This window comes from Cryptomeria japonica, chromosome 5 (assembly GCF_030272615.1).
Source record: "Cryptomeria japonica chromosome 5, Sugi_1.0, whole genome shotgun sequence".
In the NCBI taxonomy this organism is placed as follows: Eukaryota; Viridiplantae; Streptophyta; class Pinopsida; order Cupressales; family Cupressaceae; genus Cryptomeria; species Cryptomeria japonica.
The window spans coordinates 170,496,436-170,519,453 of record NC_081409.1 but is presented as its reverse complement, the minus strand read 5'-3'; positions in this window follow the sequence as shown (position 1 = coordinate 170,519,453).

Here is a 23,018-nt window from a genome sequence, read left to right as displayed (position 1 = left end):
TGACCTCTTCCTTAATCCCAATTCGATCACCTATGATCGACCAAATCTCCTTCGCATATGATATTGCATTTCAAGACCACGACACTTATTCACATTTCCATTCAATTTTTCTACAATGAGATCTTACACAATTTTATACCAACCTAAGGCCTAAACCAATTAGGTCGGCCATCTAAAAGATATTACAATAAGATCATTACATAGATCCATATTACAATGATATGCCATGTGGGCTTAAGACCAAAACAACAATAACCAATCCATAGAACATCTCGAAACATCTTGGTAACATGTAGAGTACATGTTAACATGATATCGGTCCATAACCTAGATAGGCACCAGACCTATTCTGGGTCCACCACACTAAAGCAATATCTTCAAGCTATTTCAAGCATGATCAAAGAACATCTTCAGCATCCTGAAATCCATGTAGAAGCCACACCAACACAACTTATGCATCCTGTCAAGATTCCTTAGTGAAATCTATCGGTTAAACCTTAAACCAATGCAGGTAAGGGTTTACAAAAGTGTATGATAGCATCCGATTACCAAGTCAATACCAACTGACCAAAACATGCTCCAGGAACATGTAACACATAAAATCAAGCATACTGCATTGATCCAAACATGCCGGAAGTGTCCAACAGATAGTCTCTTCTACCGGTAACACTAGATCTTCTACCAGTAACCAAAACCTGTCTACCAGTAACCAACCATAACAACTAGTGTTGACATCAATGACAAGACATTAATGCAACACATAATCAATGCATCCATAATGCCAACAAAGGGGTCATAGGACACAATATGACCCCTTAGGACAAAATATGACCCTTTCCCCTCCCTCTCTCTCTCTCTCTCTCTCTCTCTCTCTCTCTCTCTCTCTCTCTCTCTCGCTCTCTCGCTTCCCTGTCCCTCTCTCTCTCTCTCTCCCACCTCCCCTCTCTCTCTATCTCTCTCTCCCCCCTAATTAATCTCTTTGTCTGTCTGTCTGTCTCCCTCCCTTCCCCCTCTCTCTCTCCCCTAATCTCTCTCTCTCTCTCTCTCTCTCTCTCTCTCTCTCTCTCTCTCCCTATCTCTCCCTAATATCATATACTAATTTATTTATATAATTAATATATTGTATATTAATATATTAAATATTAATAAACAATAGATTAATTATGTGCAAATTTAGTTATTGAATTTACTTAATATCGGATATCCGATTTTTGCTGTACAAATTTCAAATTTAAAATCTTGGCTCGAGTTTGCTTTGGGATTTGGCTTGGAAGTAACAAGCCTAGAAAGTCAACTGAAAAAACGTATTTTTTAGTATTCCTTGATTTTATAGACTTTACATTGGTGGCTAATGACTTTTTTATAGCCAAAAATGATAAAACAAAAAGGGTTTTTTAAGGATGTCATCAGCTTTCCAACAATATAAGGTTGTCTTATTTCTACTTTAATAAATAATTATTATTTATTTTCTTATTGAATTCTGACAAAAGTCCTGATTGATAGAGTAATTGAAAAACACTCATAACTTTCAAAAGGTATAACATTTTTTGAATCCAAAACATGCGTCACATCCTATGCTTTGTCTGCTATAGGGAAAAATTAAAAAATATTGAATTTCATAAGGTTTTGACCAAGTTAAGGTGTTCAGACGTAGGAGTTTCTGAATTTCTGAAAAGTTGTAGTAAAAAATTCATAAATTATTATCTACTTTATTAAAAATTATAAAAAAATATGTCTCACGTCTGGACATGAGTCTTATACTTATATTATAAATCTTATAAAAAAATATTTTGATTTGATTATGATTAGGGTGGTCAGACATATGCCTATTTCTTATCTTTTTCTTGAAATTTTAGTACCAGTGCATTGAAATTTGAAATTTTTGTCAAATAGGATTTTTTTTTTCCAAAAAACTAGTAGCTTAGAAACTACATTCAATTTTCTATAGATTCTCTTCTTACATATTTTAAAAATAATGTTCACAACTTATTCAGATTTTCATGTCAAGTTGCATAACTCTAATTTTCTTAAATTTGATTGCCACTTAAGGGCTTATTTTGGCACACCATGATCTTGCACATACCCATTTTGGGTTCCTAGGTTTATCGGGTGTTCAATTTTTTGTTATCTCTTGGACTTTCGAGAACTCAGAACCTCGGGATCTTGAAACTCTGAGGTCTTTTGCTTCATTTTTGGGGAATTTTAGAATCCTAGAATCCCGAGAACCTGAGTTCCTTGTTTGTTTTTGTGTCCCTTTTGGTTGGAGCCTCAAGATCTCAAAATCTCAAGATCTCGAGTTCTCCATGTTTTGTTTGTTGGATCCCAAGAGCCCCAAAATCCTAGGCTCTTGGGTTGTCCTCAATTTGTTTGTTTGTCTTCCTTCAGAGTTTCAGAACCTTGGGTTTCTAGAGTGTATCATGACTTCTGTCATGTGAGTTTGGAACTTTGGGACCTCGAAAGCTCAAAGTGTTGCGTTGTGCCTTGATTTTCATTATCACTGATAGGTATAAATACCTTTTGCTAGCTCATTTCGTTCATTTGTACATCTTGATTTCTCGTGAGCTCTGAACACTTGGTGATTTCAACAACCTTGTGGTCACGCTTGTTCATTCTTTCAAATTTTCTCTCGTGTCAATGTAGGGTTTTAGTTTTGCCCTTCTTTTTATTTGTGTTTATTCTTCCTTGTTTTTTTTAGTTTAGGTTTTCTCCATTTTTTTTGCTTTAGGCTTTTGAATAAGTCAGTTTTCTGACACGCTGACATGTTCATATCATTTTTTTTGCCCTAGTGTTTCCCATATTTATTGAATGTTTAGAGGTTCAAGATCTCAAAACTCCCCCCCCCCTTTTGAGTGATTTACTTATTCCTTATCTTCGAGATCTTGGAACTCCAAAATCTTGCCTCCAAATCTACCTTCCTCTCAATACTTTAGAATCCTGGGTTTCCAAGATCCTAAAGTAACCTTGAGTTGTGAGCTTCCACACTTTGGAACCCTAGGTTCCCAAGATACCGAAGTACATTCGAGTTTTTATTTTCATGACTTTAGAATTACAAGATCCTGAAGTTCCGAAATCGATACCTGCCCAAGCTTTGAAACCCTAGTTCCTCGAGTTTCTAAAGTATGACTTTTTAGATGGCTACTTTCTGGGGTGCCAGTTGTTTTGCATTATATAGTTTGGATCAATTAAGCTTATTCAACCTGGAACACCAGAATCCCAAGATTTTGGATCAAAGTCTTAGTTGTGTGTGCAAGGCCCCTTTTGAACCTAGAACCCTAGGATCTTGAGGTTCACTATTTGATAAAAAATGAATTGCATGTTAATTGGGCTGATCAATGGGTTTTCTTGTAGGTTAAGGAGTTCATATGGAAGCAATAGATGCTCCTAGAAGCTCAAGAGAGAAGGAAAAGAGTGAGATAAGGCTGGAGAAGGTTCCTATCATGATTAAGTACCAATATCAAGGTCAGATTCAAGCTTCCCAATTTGAAGATAAGGTACATTGATTACAGATATAGAGAAATTCACCATATCAAGTTAGAGGAAATTAAGAGAAGTAAATGCACTGAATTCCAATAGTCCATGGAGGAGAATCACCACAAGGGAGGGAACTTCCCATGGCCCAAATTTGGCACAAACCACCCCTTCTTCTCAAGTCCCTACAACTATTGATAAGTCAACTCATGAATAGGTAACCATTCATAACATTTTTTCTGATTCTAATGAGCCTCTCTCACTAATGATCCACAAGAAAAGGGAAATCCCAGTGCAAAAATAGACTTCTTCAAAACAAGACTTTGAGGAGCCAATATTGGTACAGGTGTCTATAAATCCTCATGATGGGAAGCCAACTCAATTGCCTACTACTGAATATGAGGAACAAACTCTTGAACCTACACATCAACAAGACAATGAGCTACAAAAGGAAAGTATGGATGTGGATGGCGAAGATGAATGTATCGTCCTTATACCACAAGATCAAGAGGTTCTTCTAAATAAACTTGAGGAAAGTCAGAAAAAACAACAAGAGGAGGAAAAATAAGGAAGCTTTTGAATAGGAAATAGGAGAAAAATTAGAAGATATTTCTAGGTAACAACAACAACTTGAACAACCCACTATGCCACCTTCGTTACCATCGCAAGAATGAAAACAACAATCTAGTCGACAAGCATTACAACCACCACCAGATCAGGAGGAGTCTAAGGAGGAGCAACAAGAGGAACATGAATAAGAAGAAAGGGAACCAAAGCAAGAGACCAAAACCCATACAATAATATCTCAAATTACCCCACAAGGTGAACAACAAGGTTTGAGCTTGCCTCAGTGGTTAAGATTTAATTTTGAGGAAAAAAGAAAAGTTGTTCTACCAAGCATAACTTTACAAGATGTAATCATTGAATCACCAAGAAGCGCTAAGAAAGAAGAAACATATTTATCATTTGACAAGAAGTGAGTCTGGAGAACTCATGGCTAAAATAGCAACTCCACTGTCGACTAAGGTGAGGAATATGTTTCAACTAGCTACCAAACCTCCCAAGTAAATATAGGAAGGAAAAATAAATGGGGGGAGATAGCCACTTTGGACACTACCACTGCCACTATAAAAAAAGGATAGAAAAGGAATACAAGTCAAAACAAGAGGCTAAGGTACAATTAGAATAGTATAGATAATTTCTCATGGAGATGTCACGCCCGCTTGATTCAAGGTTAGCAGACTCAAAACCTTCTTCCTCTGTGCTTCCTCAACAACAAGTTAAAGCTTTATATGTGATGAGAAAGAAAGCCACCACTATTGTTACTGTTAGGGTTTCAAGCAGATCCGAAGCAAATATGAACTAACAATTATATGTAGATTTAAATATAAAAGATAAAGAAATGAAACAGGACACGGATAACACAGAGATTTAATGTGGTTCACCCAGAATGGGTTACGTCCACCATACACAGTCGTCCAATCTTTCTTATTATCCAACAAAAATAGTACATCAACCATACAATGCCTTAAGCATCCCAATTGCTTATAACATGCGTTTTTAGGGCAACAAACAAAGTCGACCTTTTTAGGGTTTTATTACAATGTTGGTTTTCATCAACAAAAACATCCCAAAAGTCGGTGAGGATACATGTTGAGTGTACAGTACTTTGTTGATCAGTCGCCACATATCAACAATCTCCCACTTGGAGATTGATCAGGCTCCACACCAAATAATCTCCCACTTGGAGACTGATACTAGACGATACCACTGTACTTGCAGCATCCACTAGATAAAACACTTGGACTCGACTGGTATAAATTCCATAATTATCAATAAAGAAGACCAGCAGAAACTGATGAGGAAATCAACTTCTCCTGTGGAACTACCTTCGGGAACATATTGACAGGATTCTCACTTATGTGAATCTTCTCAAGTCGTAGCTGACCCTCCTCCAAAACAGTCTGGATGAAGTGGTACTTGAGCTGAATGTGCTTTGTCCTTGAATGAAAAGAAGAGTTCTTCGCAATATTAATGGCACTTTGGCTATCAGTATACAATGGGCTATCCTCTTGTGTCTGACCCAATTCCTCCAGAAAATATTGTAACCAAATCATCCCCTTACTGGCTTCTGTAGTAGCAACATACTCAGCTTCAGTGGTTGAAAGTGCAACAACCTTTTACAGCCTAGAAATCCAACTGATTGTAGTTCCCCTTATAGAAAAAGCATACCTTGTAGCACTCCTCCGTGAATCAATATCACCTGCCAGATCAGAGTCAACAAATCCACTCAGAGTAGCATTAGATCCTTTAAAACATAATGTCTTCGTAGTAGTTCCTTTCAAATACCGAAGAATCCATTTCATAGCATTCCAATGTTCCATACCCGGATTACTCATAAACCTGGTCACAACTCCCACTGCATGTGCAATATCTGGCCTTGTGCATACCATTGCATACATCAGACTACCAACTGCTGATGAATATGAGATGTTAGACATTTTATTTACCTCTTCCTGTGCCTCTGGGCACATCTCCTTAGTCAATTTGAAATGACTAGCCAATGGTGTATTAACTGCTTTTGCATCTTGCATGTTAAATCTTTTCAACACCTTCTTTATATACTCACTTTGGGAGAAATTCAAGGTTCTATTTTTCCTGTCTCACGTAATCCTCATATTGATAATTTGCTTAGCTGCACCCAAATCCTTCATAGAAAATGACTTGGCTAATTTTTGTTTAAGATCATTTATATGTTTCATGTTAGACCCAGCAACAAGCATGCCATCAACATAAAGCAATAGGATAATATAACTGGCATTATCCAATCTCTTAAAATATACACAATGATCAGAATGACATCTATGATAATCGTGTTCAGCCATGAAACTATCAAATTTTAAATACCATTGTCGGGGTGCTTGCTTTAAGCCATACAAACTTTTCTTCAACCTGCACAACAAGTTCTCCTTACCTTTGACCTCATATCCCTATGGTTGCAACATGTAAATTTCCTCCTTAAAATCTCCATGGAGAAAAGTTGTTTTGACATCTAATTTTTCAAGATGTAAATCATCTGCAGCCACAAGACTAAGTATAGTTCTAATTGAAGTCATTTTTACAACTGGAGAAAATATTTCATCAAAATCTATACCCTTTTTCTGTGCAAAACCTTTTACCACAAGTCTGGCCTTATATCTTTTGTGACCTCCTTCCTCCTCCTTCAGCCTATAAACCCATTTGTTAGGCAAGGCTATTTTTTCTGCAGGTAAAGGGACTAAGTCCTAAGTATTATTTTTCATTAAGGAGTCCATCTCCTCTTTCATGCCTAGCTCCCACTGTTGTTTGGCATCCACCTGCATTGCTTCTTCATAATCTTCTGGTTCACCAGAATTAGTTAATAAAATAGAATACAAAGAAGGCAAAAATATTTCAAGGGGTCTACTTAACCTTGTAGAACGTCTAACACTTGCAGGAGTTTGTGGGACAATCTGTTGTTGCTGAGCATCAGGTACCTGTGGCATTTCATTTTTAGGAATCTCATTCAACACCACATATTCTTGTTTGTCCTGTTCATGCTTCTTTTCCTGCATCTGTTCTTTATACATGACCTTCTCATTGAATATAACATCTCTACTTCTAATTATTTTCTTATTTTTAAAATCCCATAACCGATAGCCATATTCATCTATCCCATATCCAATGAAGGTACATTTCTGAGATTTAGCATCAAGCTTGGTTCTGTTTTCTTTATCAACATGGACAAAAGCTTCACAGCCAAAGGTTTTCAGAAAATAATAATTTACCTTTTTACCAGTCCATGCCTCCTCTGGAATACCACCATCCAAAGGGGTTGAAGGTCCTCTATTTATCAAATAGACAGCAGTATGTACAACATCTACCCAAAAATGTAAGGGAAATCCAACATGCAATCTCATGCTCCTCGCGCATTCCATGATAGTCCTATTAATTCTTTCTAACACACCATTTTCCTGTGGAGTTCCTGGAACTGTCTTCTTCTTTCGAATCCCATTTAAGGAGCAGTAATATTCAAATACTTTGCTGCAATACTCACCTCCATCATCTGATCTAGGACCCTTCAACTTTATTCCTGTCTCATTCTCAACCAAAGCTTTCCATTTCTTAAAAGTTTCAAAAACATCTGATTTTTGTTTTAGGAAATATACCCATATTTTTCTGGTTGAGTCATTAATAAAAATAACATAATAACAACAACCACCAAGAGATGATACCTAAGCCGGTCCCCATACATTTGAATGCACAAGCTCTAACTTCTCACTCTTCTTATCTTTCCCAACCTTGAGAAAATTGACTCTTTTCTATTTACCATAAACACAGTTTTCACAGAACTCTAAATCAATCTTCTTTAGTCTTGGCAATAGATTTTTGGAGTGAAGGATTTTCATCCCTTTCTCACTCATGTGCCCAAGCCTATGGTGCCACATTATCGAATCTGTTCTTGCAACATCTATTGTTGTTGTCCCTGCAGTAACTTTATTTGTAGCAACTAAGGTAGAGTAAGTGTTACCAGTACACAGATATAATGTTCCTACCTTCGCACCTTTAGCTACTACTAATGATCGTTTAGTGACCTTCTAGATACTGTTTGAGAAGGTAACTATGCAACCTTCACTACCTAGTTGCCCTACAAAAACTAAATTTCTTCTTAAATTAGGAACATGTCTTACCTCCTGTAGAAACTAGTCATTTCCATTCTGCAACTTGATCTTTATCTTTCCTTTTCCAACAATTTGATAGGGCTCATCATCACCCAAATATACCTATCCAAAATCACCTTGAACATAATCTAGAAAATATTTTCTATGGGGTGTAGCATGAAATGAAGCCCCAGAATCTATTACCTAGGAATCATTAACATTATCCAAACATAAGATTAAAGCATCTTGTAAAGTATTACTTGCAATATTAGCTTCCTTACTGTCATTTTCATTTTTGTCTCCTTCTTTGTTTTTCCGAGACCAACAATATTTCTTTAGATGACTAGGCTTTCCGCAGTACCAGCAATCTTTATTTCCTCTAGATTGAGAGTGTCCTTTCTTTGACTTCCCTCATGACTTCTCATTCCTAGGGCCTTTTCCTCTTTCCTTTGATCTTCCTCTGTTCTCCACATTCAAAACACTACTTGACGATGTTGAAGTCTCACCTATTCTTTTCCTTCACATTTCCTCGCTTAGGATAACACCAACAATATCATCAAATTTCAAAGTATTTGTACCAGAGGCAGAGTTACTTACGACCATAACCAAGCTATTCCAGCTTTCTGGCAAAGAACATAAAATCAAGAGAGCCCTAACCTCTTCTTCAAAAGTAATTTTTACCAAAGATAATTAACTGGTAACTGTATTAAATTCATTTAAGTCCTCCGCTATAGATCATCCCTCACTCATTTTCAAATTAAACAAACGCTTCATAAGAAATACCTTATTCGAAGCCAAGGGTTTCTCATACAACTTAGCCAATGTCGCCATCAAATCTACAATCATTTTTGCTTCTATTATATTGAATGCTACAGATGGTGCAAGGCACAATCGAATGGATCCTAGTGCCTTTCTATCTAAAATGTCCCACTCTTCATCTGACATTGTGGTCGCTTTCTTTGCCTTTCCTTCCAATGACCGCCAAAAATCCTTTTGATACAGGTAATCCTCCATCTGCATTTTCCATAACTGATAATTCTGGCCGTTAAACTTTTTGACCTTGAATTTGGAATCCTCCATTACTCCCACTCAAAACTGAAAGTCCTGCCAATTTACAAAAAACCTCGCTCTGATACAAATTGTTAGGGTTTCAAGCAGATCCGAAGCAAATATGAACTAACAATTATATGAAGATTTAAATACAAAAGATAAAGAAATGAAACAGGATACATAACACAGAGATTTAGCGTGGTTCACCCAGAATGGGTTACGTCCACCATACACAACCGTCCAATCTTTCTTATTATCCAACAAAAACAATACATCAACCTTACAATGCCTTAAGCATCCCAACCGCTTATAACATGCATTTTTAGGGCAACAAACAAAGTCAACCTTTTTAGGGTTTTATTACAATGTTAGACCTCGACGAGGATACGTGCTAAGTGTACAATACTTTGTTGATCAGTCACCACATATCAATAGTTACTTGGGCCAAAGACCAACTAATTAATGTGAAGATGTTCTTACAAGACACCATAGATGGATACGAGGAGGTTCATGTTCTTGAGAAAGGTATTATCTTCGTTACATATCAATGGGAAACCCAGTCCAATAAGCTCACCAAAAAAAAATTGAGGTGCTAAAGAAAATCAAAAACTTAGGTGAATACATAATCAAAAAAGAAGACTTGTTATGCAATGAAGACTTGTTAGGTAGTGAAGACTTTGGTGTCTTATAAGGCTACATTGATATGTTGGAATTCAAGAGAGATATTCTTGATTTGGGTGGAGACAAAGTGTTGAAAGGGCACCCATGTCTCTTTGAGTTATTAAAAGAATATGAAAATTATGTAGTCAAGGTATTGGGTAAATATGGGCCAACAACTATTCAATCAGGTTCACTTAATCCAGAAGAAGTGCTCCAATTATGGGGAACATATTTTATAAAGAACTTCTCTTCAAAGGCTGAATTTGATACTAATATGATGGAGAGGTACATGTACCTCATTTTGCAATCTTATTAGACAACACAAGTGGTGGAAAATTTGATAGATAAAATGGATGAACTAAGAGAAGACCTTAGAGTTTCCAAATTTTGGGTTCAACATGTTCTAGTTCCTCCTCAAGCTTCCATTGAGTGTTACCTGGAAAAATACCAGAGCTACAAGAAGAACAAGTAGTAAGTAGGTAGACTACTTCAAGTGCACTTCCAATTACTGCAAGTGGTGAAAAGAAGTCACAACAAAAGCTTCAGCTAGAAAGCAAGTTCAAAGAGCAATGTGTTCAACATGCATGACTCCTCGCATGACCACTACAATTAATTCTTAGTCATAAAGTTTTGAATACATGAGTTAACTTAGGCAAAGGGGTAGTTACTTGCTAGTCAAGCTGCAACTCCTCCCATTTTGTAATTAGGTCTTGGACATAAGTTATTTTGGGTTTTCAGGCTAGAAGGACTATAACTATAATGAACTAAGCCATTTGAAGGGTCCAAGAATTGATGATTCAAGGCCAGTAATTAGGAAATCTTTAGTTTCATGAAATTTCAGTTTTAAGTCATTTAAAGAATTGTTGAACACTTTTAGTATCAGTTATTGCTGGTGCTTATTTCCCAAATTAATATAAGTAATTTGTGGAATGCATGGTATATGAGATATGTTCTTCATAGTTGGTATTCTTTTGTAGTTTGATACCTTCTCTCATTCAGAAAAGAATTTGATTGTTCTATGATTTACTATTCTATGAATCATAGTATGCATGTAAATGGTATATGAGAATTGAGTAGTATTGTGAAAAGTTTGTTCTAAAAAATATTTCTCCATTTGCATGTGAATTGGCAATCTTGCATGTTGATAGGAAGTAGTGTTAAAATGTAGCTTTGAATGTTATTGATAGTATCATGTTACATAGTGTATCCACTCTATGAATGGCATGTTGCTTAATTTCTTAACTTGTTCCTCGCAAACTTGTCCTATCTTTTGATTTTTATTTCCTTAGTGTAAACCATGTATTTGCAACCAACAGACCCCTTGACTATTCCCAGCCATGTGAACACTGAGCTACCCTCATATTGTTGTGACCCAATCAAAGAGACCTTGGAAGGTGAGAAGTTAACAATTTATCACTCTTTTTTAGGAGAAGCTTTGTTTCACAAAGCTTGCATGTTAGGTGTGTCAAAAGGCCCATCAACATGTCTATTTATTGTAATTTTGACCTAAATCAACCCTCTTAATGTCTTGATTAACAATTTTTTTGGCTACTCAATTCCTATCCAATGATATCAATTTATCCCAATTTTGATCTCGTGATATTAAGTTGTCCCCATTTTTGTCCTCATGACATCAATTTGTCTCCATTTCTATTATGGTGATATCAATTTGTCCCCATTTTGGTCTAATAGTATCAATTCATACCAAATTTAGTCACGGTGATATCAATTTGTCCCAAAACCTATCCTTCTACATCATTTTGACCTAATTCTCCTCTTAGGGTTAATTAATTATCTAATTAATTAAACCTCCTTAATGCCAACATATCCCTCTTTGATAAATAGACTGATTATTTATTTACCCTAATTTCACTTTTCACAATTAAATTAAATATTTAATTGGCTAATTATGATTGTTAAATGAATTAATAAATTAATATTTGTTAATCCCCCACTCCATTTCTAACTTCATTCCAACTCACCTTATCTCTTCCACATTCCCTTATTTGCATCCCTTAACCCTACTTACCTTCTATTTCACTATTGGTATTATGGATGTGTTGCATTGGTTTTGTCATTGATGTCAACACTTATCCTTCTAGAGATCTCTGGTTATGTTGAACTGGCACATTATGTTCACTAGCAAGCTCAGTGACTTATGCATAGTCACCGGTATATCGTTCACTGGCAGGTTATATTGTTCATCGGCACTCAGGATGACTTGTTATCATCTGGAGATCACTTGGTTATGTCGAAGACATGTTTTGGACACTTGGTTTTGGTATTTTGGCTATTGGTCTAATCAGGTTGACATATTTGTTGTTACTAGCAAATTGGTCTAGGTTATGGACCGACATGCATAATCTATTGCAGATCAACATGACACATTATGGAGGTGATTTAATTAATTAGATATTGTTGTAAAAGTATTGAGATGACATGATGCATCACATCTTGACTTATTTGTATTTGGTTTAATTGTAATATTCCTGGTAAGCCAACCTACACATTTGGTCTTAGGTTTTGGTATATATGTAAGATCTCATTTGTGAGATGATGTAATAGGGAGAAGGAAGATAATGGTATATGGTTTTGTAACATGGTATGTGCAAATATTAAAGATCATACGAGCAGACCATAAGAGAAGGTTCAAGGAAGGTGATTATCATAGCTTAACCGGTACTAAATCCAACATTGGAGATGCTACTTTGAGAAGTACATTATCATTGGATTTAACCATCCAATTGTAGTCAATGTGACTCCTATTTTGTGATTGAGCAGTGAGTTCTAGGCGGTTGGCCTTTTTGCATGTGCAGACCCCATATGTATACACATACTATCTACAGTAGTATCATTTGATTGTGGGTAAGGTTTCCCACCGTGGTTTTTCCCCTGATAGGGTTTCCATGTACAAATCTCTGTGTTATGTGTTGTGGATATTGTTTCTCTTTCTATTCTATGCATTGAGTTTCATCGGTATTAATATTGACTGCTAATCTGTCAACTGACATTAAGTTTGGTTTACCGGTATTAACTATCAAGTTTGATTAAGTTATATTTGGGTTGAAATTAATTGACAACTGATTCACCCCCCCGCCTCCTCTCAGTTGGCTCTGGGTCCTAACAATTGGTATCAGAGCTAAGTCCTCCTTTTGTAGAAGTTTATCAGCTTGAGGAGATTCTATAGTAACAAACTTTTTTAGGAAGGATAGTCTAAAACTTGATGGAACTAACTATGGTATATGGAAGATCAGAATGGAGACACATCTGAATTGCATTGGAAGAGACATATGGGATGTTACAAAGAATGGCTATGTTGGTCCTAAACCAGATCAACCTAATCCACCAACATTGGGTAGGGATCAAGAGAATGATTGCAAAGCAAGAGAAGAACTCTTGAGCGCCTTGTTAGATCAGAAAATCATGGGATTGTCAGACCGATCTACTGCTAAAGCTATTTGGGATAAATTGGAGACATTTAATAAAATTGCAAAACTGGAATGCTTCCGGGTCTGGTATGAAAATCTAAAAATGGAAGAAGATGAAAGAATTTTTCTTTTATGGAAAGGGTTAATGAAATTGTTTTGGGAATACAATGTTGTGGAGGATCCTTGAGTGAAGATGAAATTATTTCTAAAGTTTTAAGAACATTGCCACTGGCATACAAAATGAACCTAACTGCTATTAATGAGTTGAGAACAATGCCTCATACATCAGTATCTAGAGATACCTTGGTTGGAAAGATTTCAACATTTGAGCTTGAGGAATTTGGTCTTGTTGCTACAATTAAAATAAATTTAGCATTAAAAGCATCATCATCTACATCATCATCATCATCTAACAAATCTGATTGGAAAGCACTTTATGCAAGAGAACTTGAAGATATCAGAAAGGAAAATGAAGAAATGGAAGAACTTGAAGCACTATTTGCAAGGAAAATGCCTAAAGGTCCTATTGGAAGTAAGTATGAAGGTAAAGCACCATTTAAATGTTTTAACTGCAATAAAGTTGGTCATATGACATCTAGATGTCCTGATAGACATGCAAGATTGAGAGAAGAAGCTAAAAGGACATATAGACCTAACCCTGAATATCAGAGATATAGATTTTAGAAGAATAGAGACAAATCATATTACTATGCAAATGAAGGAGTTGCTGATGATTATGATGAAGAACCGACAGACAATGGATGGGCTTTTGTTGCAATAAAAGAAGATCAACTGGCACCTACTATTTCATCGGTAGAGAAAGCCCTGACAACTATAATTGAAGAAAATGATGAATGGATTATAGATTTCAGATGTTCAGATCATATGACTGGTGATAAAAGTAAATTCTTATCTTTTCAGGGATACAATGGAGGTCTAGTAAGATTTGGGGATGATAAAGCTTGTTTGATCAAAGGAAAAGGCACTATATCTTTTGATGGCAAGCACAATACTGACAACATTTATTGTGTTGAAGGTTTGAAGCATAACATTTTGAGTGTTGGTCAATTAGTTGAAAAGGGATTTCAGTTACAGTTCAAGAATGGTAAATGCAAAACCATGAAAAGAACTGGTTTGGAGATTGCAACCGGTAATGAGGCTAGAGGTAATATCTTTCATTTGAATAAAAATGAAAAGACATGCTTGATTGCACATATTGATGAAAGTTGGTTATGGCATAAAAGACTTTGTCATCTGAAATTTGATTGCATTATAAAGATCAGTTCATGTAAGGCAGTAAGGGATTTACCTAAGATTGTAAAAATTCATAATTTGGTATGTAAGGAATGTCAAATGGGAAAACAAGTTAGAACAAATTTTAAGAGTATTTATGAGAAATCCAATAATGTTCTTGATTTAATTCATACTCACTTGTGTGGTTTGGCAAGAACAAGAAGTCTACAGGTAAATAGATACTTTATGCTAATCATTGATGATTATTCTAGAATGTGTTGGGTTACTTTTCTCAGGGAGAAATTAGAATCTTTTGGGAAATTCAAATTATTCAAGGCAATGGTAGAAAATGAAACCGGTAAGAAAATCAAATGTTTAAGATCAGATCAAAGAGGTGAATTTACATCTAAGGAGTTTAATACATTTTGTGAAGTTGTGGAAAGGAAGAACAAAACTATTCTGGATGCAGCTAGAAGCATGATATTAGAAGGAAATCTACCTCATGTGTACTGGAGAGAAGCAGTGAATACAACGGTTTACACTTTTAACAGAGTTCACATCAAAGGTGAAACAGGTAAGACCCCTTATGAACTATGGTTTGGTAATACTCCTACTCTTAAATGCTTCAGAATATTTGGAAGCAAATGCTATATTAGGAGAGATGAGTATATTGGTGAATTTGATCCTAGAAGCGATGAAGGAATATTTCTTGGTTATTCATCTAAGAGCAAGGCATATAGATATTTTCATAAAAGATTGCAGAAAATCATTGAGAGTGCAAATGTGAATATAGATGAACAATTTAGAGGAAATTCAAGGTATATGGATTCTGAACCGGCAGTTGAGATGATCATAAATGAACCTATACAAAGTGCACCGGTATAGAATGTGGATCCAGTCACACCGGCATCATTAGATAATTCCACAGTGACTGAAGAACAACAACAAGTGAACACACCCAGGTATGTAAGACTGAATCACTCTAAAAGTCAGATAATTGGGAATACGTATCAAGGTGTTATGACAAGAGGAAGACTGACAAATAACGAGGTATTTTTAATTTCTCAAATTGAACCAGCATCTGTTATTGAGGAAAGTGAAGATAAACATTGGATTAAAGCTATGGAAGATGAATTAGAACAAATTGAAAAGAACAATACATGGACATTGGTTCCCCAGCCTAAAGACAAAAATGTAATTGGAACTAAATGGGTATTCAGAAATAAACTTAATGAAGATGGTAAGGTAATCGGGAACAAAGCAAGATTAGTATGTAAAGGATATTCACAGAAAGAGGGAATTGATTACAATGAAACCTTTGCACTGGTAGCTAGAATTGAGGCAGTTAGATTATTTCTTGCATTTGCAGCTCACAAGAATTATAAAGTATATCAAATGGATGTAAAATATGCATTTCTAAATGATGATCTTGAAAAGGAAGTTTATATTGAACAACTTGATGGAATTTCATTGAAAAATGATAAAGATATGGTTTGAAGATTAAGGAAAGATTTGTATGGATTGAAGCAAGCTCCTAGAGCTTGGTATGCTATATTGGACAATTATCTCTTGAAGCTTGGTTACACTAAAGGTAATGCTGACAGCAACTTATATTTCAAAATGACTAATGAAGACATCTTGGTTATTGAATTTTTTGTTGATGATATCATTTTTGGAGGAGAAGATGGATTATGTAAAGACTTTGCTAATAAGATACAGGAAGAATTTGAAATGTCTATGATTGCAGAGATAAAATTCATTTTAGGATTGCAGATTTCACAGACTAATAAAGGTATATTTATATGTCGAACAAAGTACTTGAAGGAACTACGGAAGAAATTTGGTATGAAAAATTCCAAACCGGTAAGTACTCCTATGACTACAACTGATATTTGACACAAACAAGACCTTATATAATGAATGCAGTATGTATTGTTTCAAGATTTCAGAGTAATCCTAAAGAAAATCATGAATCAGTAGTGAAAGGGATTTTCCAGTATCTACAAGGCACAACAAATCTTAGTTTATGGTATCCTAAAGATGAAAATTTTGATTTATGTGCATACACCGATGCAAATTGAGCAGGAGATGTAGATGATAGAAAGAGCACCACCGACAAGGCATTCTTTCTTGGTAGCAGATTGATTTCATGATTGTGCATAAGGTTTTCCACCACGGTTTTTCCCCTTACAGGGTTTCCACATACAAATATCTATGTTATGTGTTGTGGATGTTGTTTTTCTTTCTGTTCTATGCATTGAGTTTCACTGGTATTAATATTAACTGCTAATCTGTCAACCGACATTAAATTTGGTTTACCGGTTTTAATTATCAAGTTTGATTAAGTTTTATTTGGGTTGAAATTAATTGACAACTAATTCACCCCCCCACACACACAGTTGCCTCCGGGTCCTAACATTCACTCTCCACTTGCAAGTGACATCTTTCCCATTTCTCTCCACTAGAAAATTACACATTTTCATTTTCATTCCACTTAACTCAACTTCTCCCTCAATCTTGTCCATCAATTTGAATTAATCTTGTCTATTCATTTGGCATTTGAATGCTTAAATTGAGTTATTTTTTCTCATTCTTACAACCACATTTTCAAACATCCTTGTGCTCATGTTTCTTAATTACCTTGATTCTTATCATTAATTGCACTCACCTAATTAAGAGCTATAAATATTTAGAGGAGAAAGAAAGAACAATGGAGCCACATCAGAGAGATGCATTGTTGGTGAAATCATTTTGAATCTATTTTTTTATTTTCATTTCGTATTGACATCATTTTGTTTGCTTTATTAGGTTATTATGCATGGATTTTAGCTTTTGTAGTTAGCTTATGAATTTTATGCTTATTTATTCCCGATTTCCTAGTCGACATTTTGGTGAACCTAACATGTAATGCATCAAGATCTTATGTTTTTGTGAGTTTTTGTTTGCATGCAGGTACCAAAAGATGAATTTTCACCTTTTATCCAACCCAGAGACAGATCTACGTAGTTGTCAACCAAATCTGTGTAGTTTTACCTAAAAAACCATGCAGTTAGCCATTCTAACTACGTAGTTCACACTATTTTTGAGTAGTTGATGATTATTCCGGCAAAGTTGGGCCATTTTCTTGTGTAGTTGATCCATTTTCTACGTGGTTTTTTCATTTTGATGGATTTTGCTTATGTTTTGTGCATGCAAGGTGATTTGATAATCTAGTTTGTTTCATGTAGGGTTTATGTTGAATGTTTCTAGATCTATTAATTAAACTAGTTAAAAATGAACCCTACAACTTGAATCTAGTCTAATTAGGGGTTGAATGAACCACAAATTGCACATTTCATTTGGTTAATTGGGTAAAATGAATCTCATAAAATCTAATTAAGGGTTGAATTAACAACAACTTTTTGTTTCAAATTGCAAAGATTTAAAATGAATCACACATATTCTAATTAGCGTTTCAATGGAGATCAAAATTCACATTTCAATTTGCAAAGGGTAAAGATGAATATAGAGGGGGAGAGAAAAAAATATATGGATGTAGAGGGAGAGATAAAGATAGAGAGGCATGGAAAGAGAGGAAGAGTTAGAGAGAAACACATAAAGATAAGTAGAAATAGACTATAGGCCTATCTGGATCAAATTATATAACTTACCAATTGAATATTGGGCGGAAGGCAGCTTGGAGAAATTTGGCAGATCATTAGGGTCCCTTTTGTAAATCGATGAGGAAATTATGGAAAAAATTCTTACCTTTACGCAAGAATGAAAATCGCGATAGTCACAAGGATTCCTTCGAAGACATGCTTATCTTGGAAAGGAAGGAGGTGTTTCCAATAGGTGGAAGTGGAAGAGATTAAGAAATATTGTATTTTTTGTGGTAATAGAAGTTATTTGGAAAAGGATTGTAGATATAAGGTGAGGTCATCCAGGAAATGGAATCCCAAGGAGAAACCAAAAGAAATGATTATGTAAGTTAGGCCCTTCAAGATCTCAAAAGATTGCCATGAAGGGGAATTCAATTCTGATAAGTCGATATTTAATGAAGGTACCATAGACAAGAATAAATCGAGGTCCTCTCGAGATGGTGCTTTCTCTTAAAAGGTTTTAGATAAGGAGCAAGGTGGTGGTACTTTGTGTCGGCATTATAACAAGAAAGGAGAGATTGTTGGCATTTCAATAAGGATATTGAGAACGTTGTTGATGATTATGGATATAACTGATTAAGGATGTTTTACTGTCTTAATATTATTATTTTGTCATTGATGTCAAGAAATTGATTTTCTAATTCAGTATGATATTGCCATATCTTGAGAAGTATGATTTGATGAGTATAAAGATGTCAGTAAAAGACACAGAAAGAATATGATGAATAAGGGGAGGAATAAGTTATTCAATGGGAAACTATTACCAAGTTAGACAATGATGAGATCATGATGTTTAGATTGTTTTGATATCATACATATGTTATTTATTGTAAGGTTAATACTATACTATGTTACCGAGCAAAGAACCTAGTCGGTAAACCCTAAGGAACCTAGTCGGTAAACCCTAAGGAACCTAGTCGGTAAACCCTAAGGTTATCGCTATCGGTTAATGAAGGCGAAATGTCTACTGAGTGAAGTTTAGTATTTACCGAGTAATAACAGAATGCATTAAATGATTACATGCATTATTTAATGACGGAAGATGATGAGCTAGCTATGATTAAATGATTGGTATGTCGTGAATGAAGTTTGTTAAAGAATCTATGGCAACGGAAAATCGGCAGGAAGATCTACAGCTCAGATTGAACTGCAATACCCTAGTACAAGTTCCAAGGCAGGGTAAAACATTTTCAGATCAAAGGATACATTGAACCTGGTCAAAGTTTGAAGACCTGATGGCTATGTTTGATCATGGGAAATGTGATCAAGGAGATTAAGCAGTTAGCTATTGTTTATAAATAAGGAACTGTTGATAAACAATGTATACGAGCAAGTGTATGCACAGGGATGCTACATAGTGATTACCGAGCACAGAAGCTTGAAGACCTGTTTGAATAACAGAGTATAGAGCCCAGTAGATGGACAAGATAAGTCCTAAATTGTATTGAGCAAATAAGAATCTTCTTTAGCATTTTAGATGTGAAGTTGCAAATAGATTTTTATTACTGTTATTTTGTGAAGTGATAGAAAATCTCTTAACCGAGTGGACTTAACAGTCTTATTTGTAATACCCTCTAGCAAGGTGATATTCTGATTGAGTGTTTGAAATCCTTTAAAAAGGTCACTTCTAACAAGGTGAAGATCCTAACAGATCTGAGGGAAATCCCTTAACCGGGTCACATCTAGCAATGTGTTTGTAATCTTTAATGGGATTTGCTTTTAACCGAGCATACTCTAGAAGAGTATATTTATTAGTGGGTCCTAAATCCCATAGTGGTTTTTCCCTATTTGGGTTTCCATGTTAAATCTAGTGTTATGAGTGCTATGATGTTTATATGCTTTTGAGTTTGCATGTTTAGCAGTTTTGGTTATATTACTGAAGTAAAGGTTACCTAGGTTGAATTTGATGTTTTTATGGAAGATTAAGTTTGTATTATTCACCCCCCCCCCCTCTCATCTTATTAGCTTGGCATTTGTACTTATCTTTAAGTATCAGAACTATCACTTTAAACAACCTCATGCTTACCATGGGTGTCTCAAACACGGAGATAGATTATGATTTAGGGTCGAATGATGACTAGGGCGAAGTAAGAAACCAAGCTAAATATTGACAAAGCGCTCAGTTTTTTGAGAGCTTCTCGCAAATGAGAAGGTGATTTTCAAGAGGTAAGAGGTTCTTCAGGTGGTCAAGATCAATCTCATTGATTCAAAAGAGTACTGGATGATTTGTTGTGTTTACTTTTTGTCATAGAATTTTGAGTTTTTGCTGATTAATATATACGTGTCAATCAAAATAGAGGATAAGGTTAATCTATGGAGGGAGTTGATCGAGATAATTAGGCATATTGACAAGGCAAGTTCATTGTGCTGGGATAATTTATTCTATTCTGGACCTTAGAAAAAAGAGGGGTGGTTTGTCTAGAATTAATAGAATTATGGAGGATTTTGGGGCTTTTGTGGATGATAATGAGTTAATAGATATCATTCCTAAGAATGGACAAATTACATGGACCAATTATAGGAAGAATTTTAGTAATATATATTGGAGATATTGGATCAATTTTTGGTAGGCTCTTCTTGGATGGATGGTAACCAAATTTTGGCATCAACAATCATGCCAGTTTTGGTGTCTAGTCATTTTGCAATGCAATTAGACATGAAGTTCGGAGTTAAAAAGCATAAGGGGTATTTCAAATTTCAAAGCATGTGGTGGAGGGATGAATCATTTCCTTCCAACATTAAGTACTGGTGGGAGGAAAGAAGGGTATTCCAAGGTACACATAATTTCTGCTTTGTAAAACATTTACATTTTCTTAATAAAAAAAATTAAAATCTGGAATATAGAACAATTCAAGAATAATTTTTTGCAAAATTCAATACAGAGGGGGATATGAGAGCCCTCAATGAGAAAGTCACCCAATATGGTATAAACAATGTGGACTTTAAAAGAGAAAATATTCTAAAGGGTAGACTATCTGAATTGTTGGAAAGAGAATAGGTATACTGGAGAGATAAGTCGAGGGAATTGTGAATTGCGGCGGGTGATTCTAACACCAATTTTTTATATTATTCGGTCAAAGCTAAAAGGACAACCAATAGGATATAGGCGGTTAGAGATAAGGATGGTAACTAGTGCACTAAAGCATGTGATATTGAAAAAGTTGTGATCCATCACTTTCAGAATCTGCTAGGTAACAGGGTTGAAGGTGACAATAACTTATGGGATAAGGTGGCTGAAGATATTCAGGGGGTTGTCTCACGGGAGGAGAATGATTTGTTGATGTAGCCCTTGACTTTAGAGGAGGTAAAATTAGCACCCTAGAACAAAGCCCCAAGGCCAGTATAGTTTACAATGGAATTATTTCATAAATGTTGGGAGTTCATGGGGAATGATATTCTGGGAGTGGTTGAGTAGGAGAAAGAAGAGGTTTGTAAAGGAGATCAATAACATAGTGATTTCGCTAATTCCTAAGAAGAAAAATTGCAAGACCATGGATGATTATAGACCCATATCCCTCTACAACTCAATTTACAAAGTCATATATAAGGCTATGGCTAATAGGTTGAATAAATTTCTAGGCAGGCTTATTTCAAAGGAACAAAGCACAACTGAAACAAAACCTCTAAATTAGGAAGATAATCAAGCTCCATTAGCAACATTGAGATGGAGATATAGATAGAGAGGGGAAGGGATAGAGGGAGAATGAGATATAAATATAGAGGAGAAAAGGATAGAGGTATTTATTTAATTAATTCAAGTTTCTCATATCATATGACTCCTTAGAAGGAGCAACTATCTTCCTACCATGCTTATGATGGAGGAGACACGTATCTAGGTGACAATAGTCCACATCAAATTGTTTGTTGTAGGAAGGTGTAGTATTTTAATCATGGTGGGTGAGAATATCTCATGGAACATGATTACAATCACTCTGACATATTGACTAATGACAACTAAATGCATTTTATAGTCATAGATGATTAAGATAGATTCAATTGTCTTGTATGACTAAAAATGCCTATCGATTGTAGATCATGAGTACCTTTGATATAATAAATTAAATAAAAATAATCATATAAATTTATTTATTAACAAATGTTGATCACTTCTTCTTTCTTCTAAATTATCATGTTGAATTCAAAGTCAAATATGGTAATATTTGTTCTTTTTAATATGGTTTTGCTTGTTCTTTAAAATGAAATTAATATTGTATTGAATAAATATTAAAATTTATATAAAAAAAATAAGAAAAAGCTAACATCTTAGACACCAAAATTACCTATATTTAATAAAGATTTTATTTTTTCTTAAGTAATTCACAACCCTATTTGCAAGAAATAGAACATTCTCAAATTGTTGATGCTTTGATAAATGAAAATCTATAGCAGGGGATGATTTCACTGGATAGAGTGAATCCCCCTGATAATTGACTATATTTTTACTCTAGAATTTAGTTTGTGAAGTTTTAGTTAATGCATTGTAAAGGTTACATATATTATGGAATGAAATAATTAACATAGGGGAAAATATGTTTCTCTATTCATTATTATATATTATAAATTTGCATGCAAATTAGTGTAGTGTCGAGATAAATTACATGTTGTACAACCTTCATTGTTGAAAGAATTCAAAATAAATTATTGTGGTCAAACATATAATCCCAAATTGAATTATATTTGGTCATTCAATAAAGGAAATCTTCTACAACAACCTTTTGAAGGCATAATTTTTTACGTTTTCTCTTTTTCAAATAGTATAATGTAAATCATGTTTGGCCAATGTTTGAGAGCCACTATTATGGTTCATATTGTGTTGAATCTATACAGTCATTTTGCATGCGTAAATAATATGACCCTAC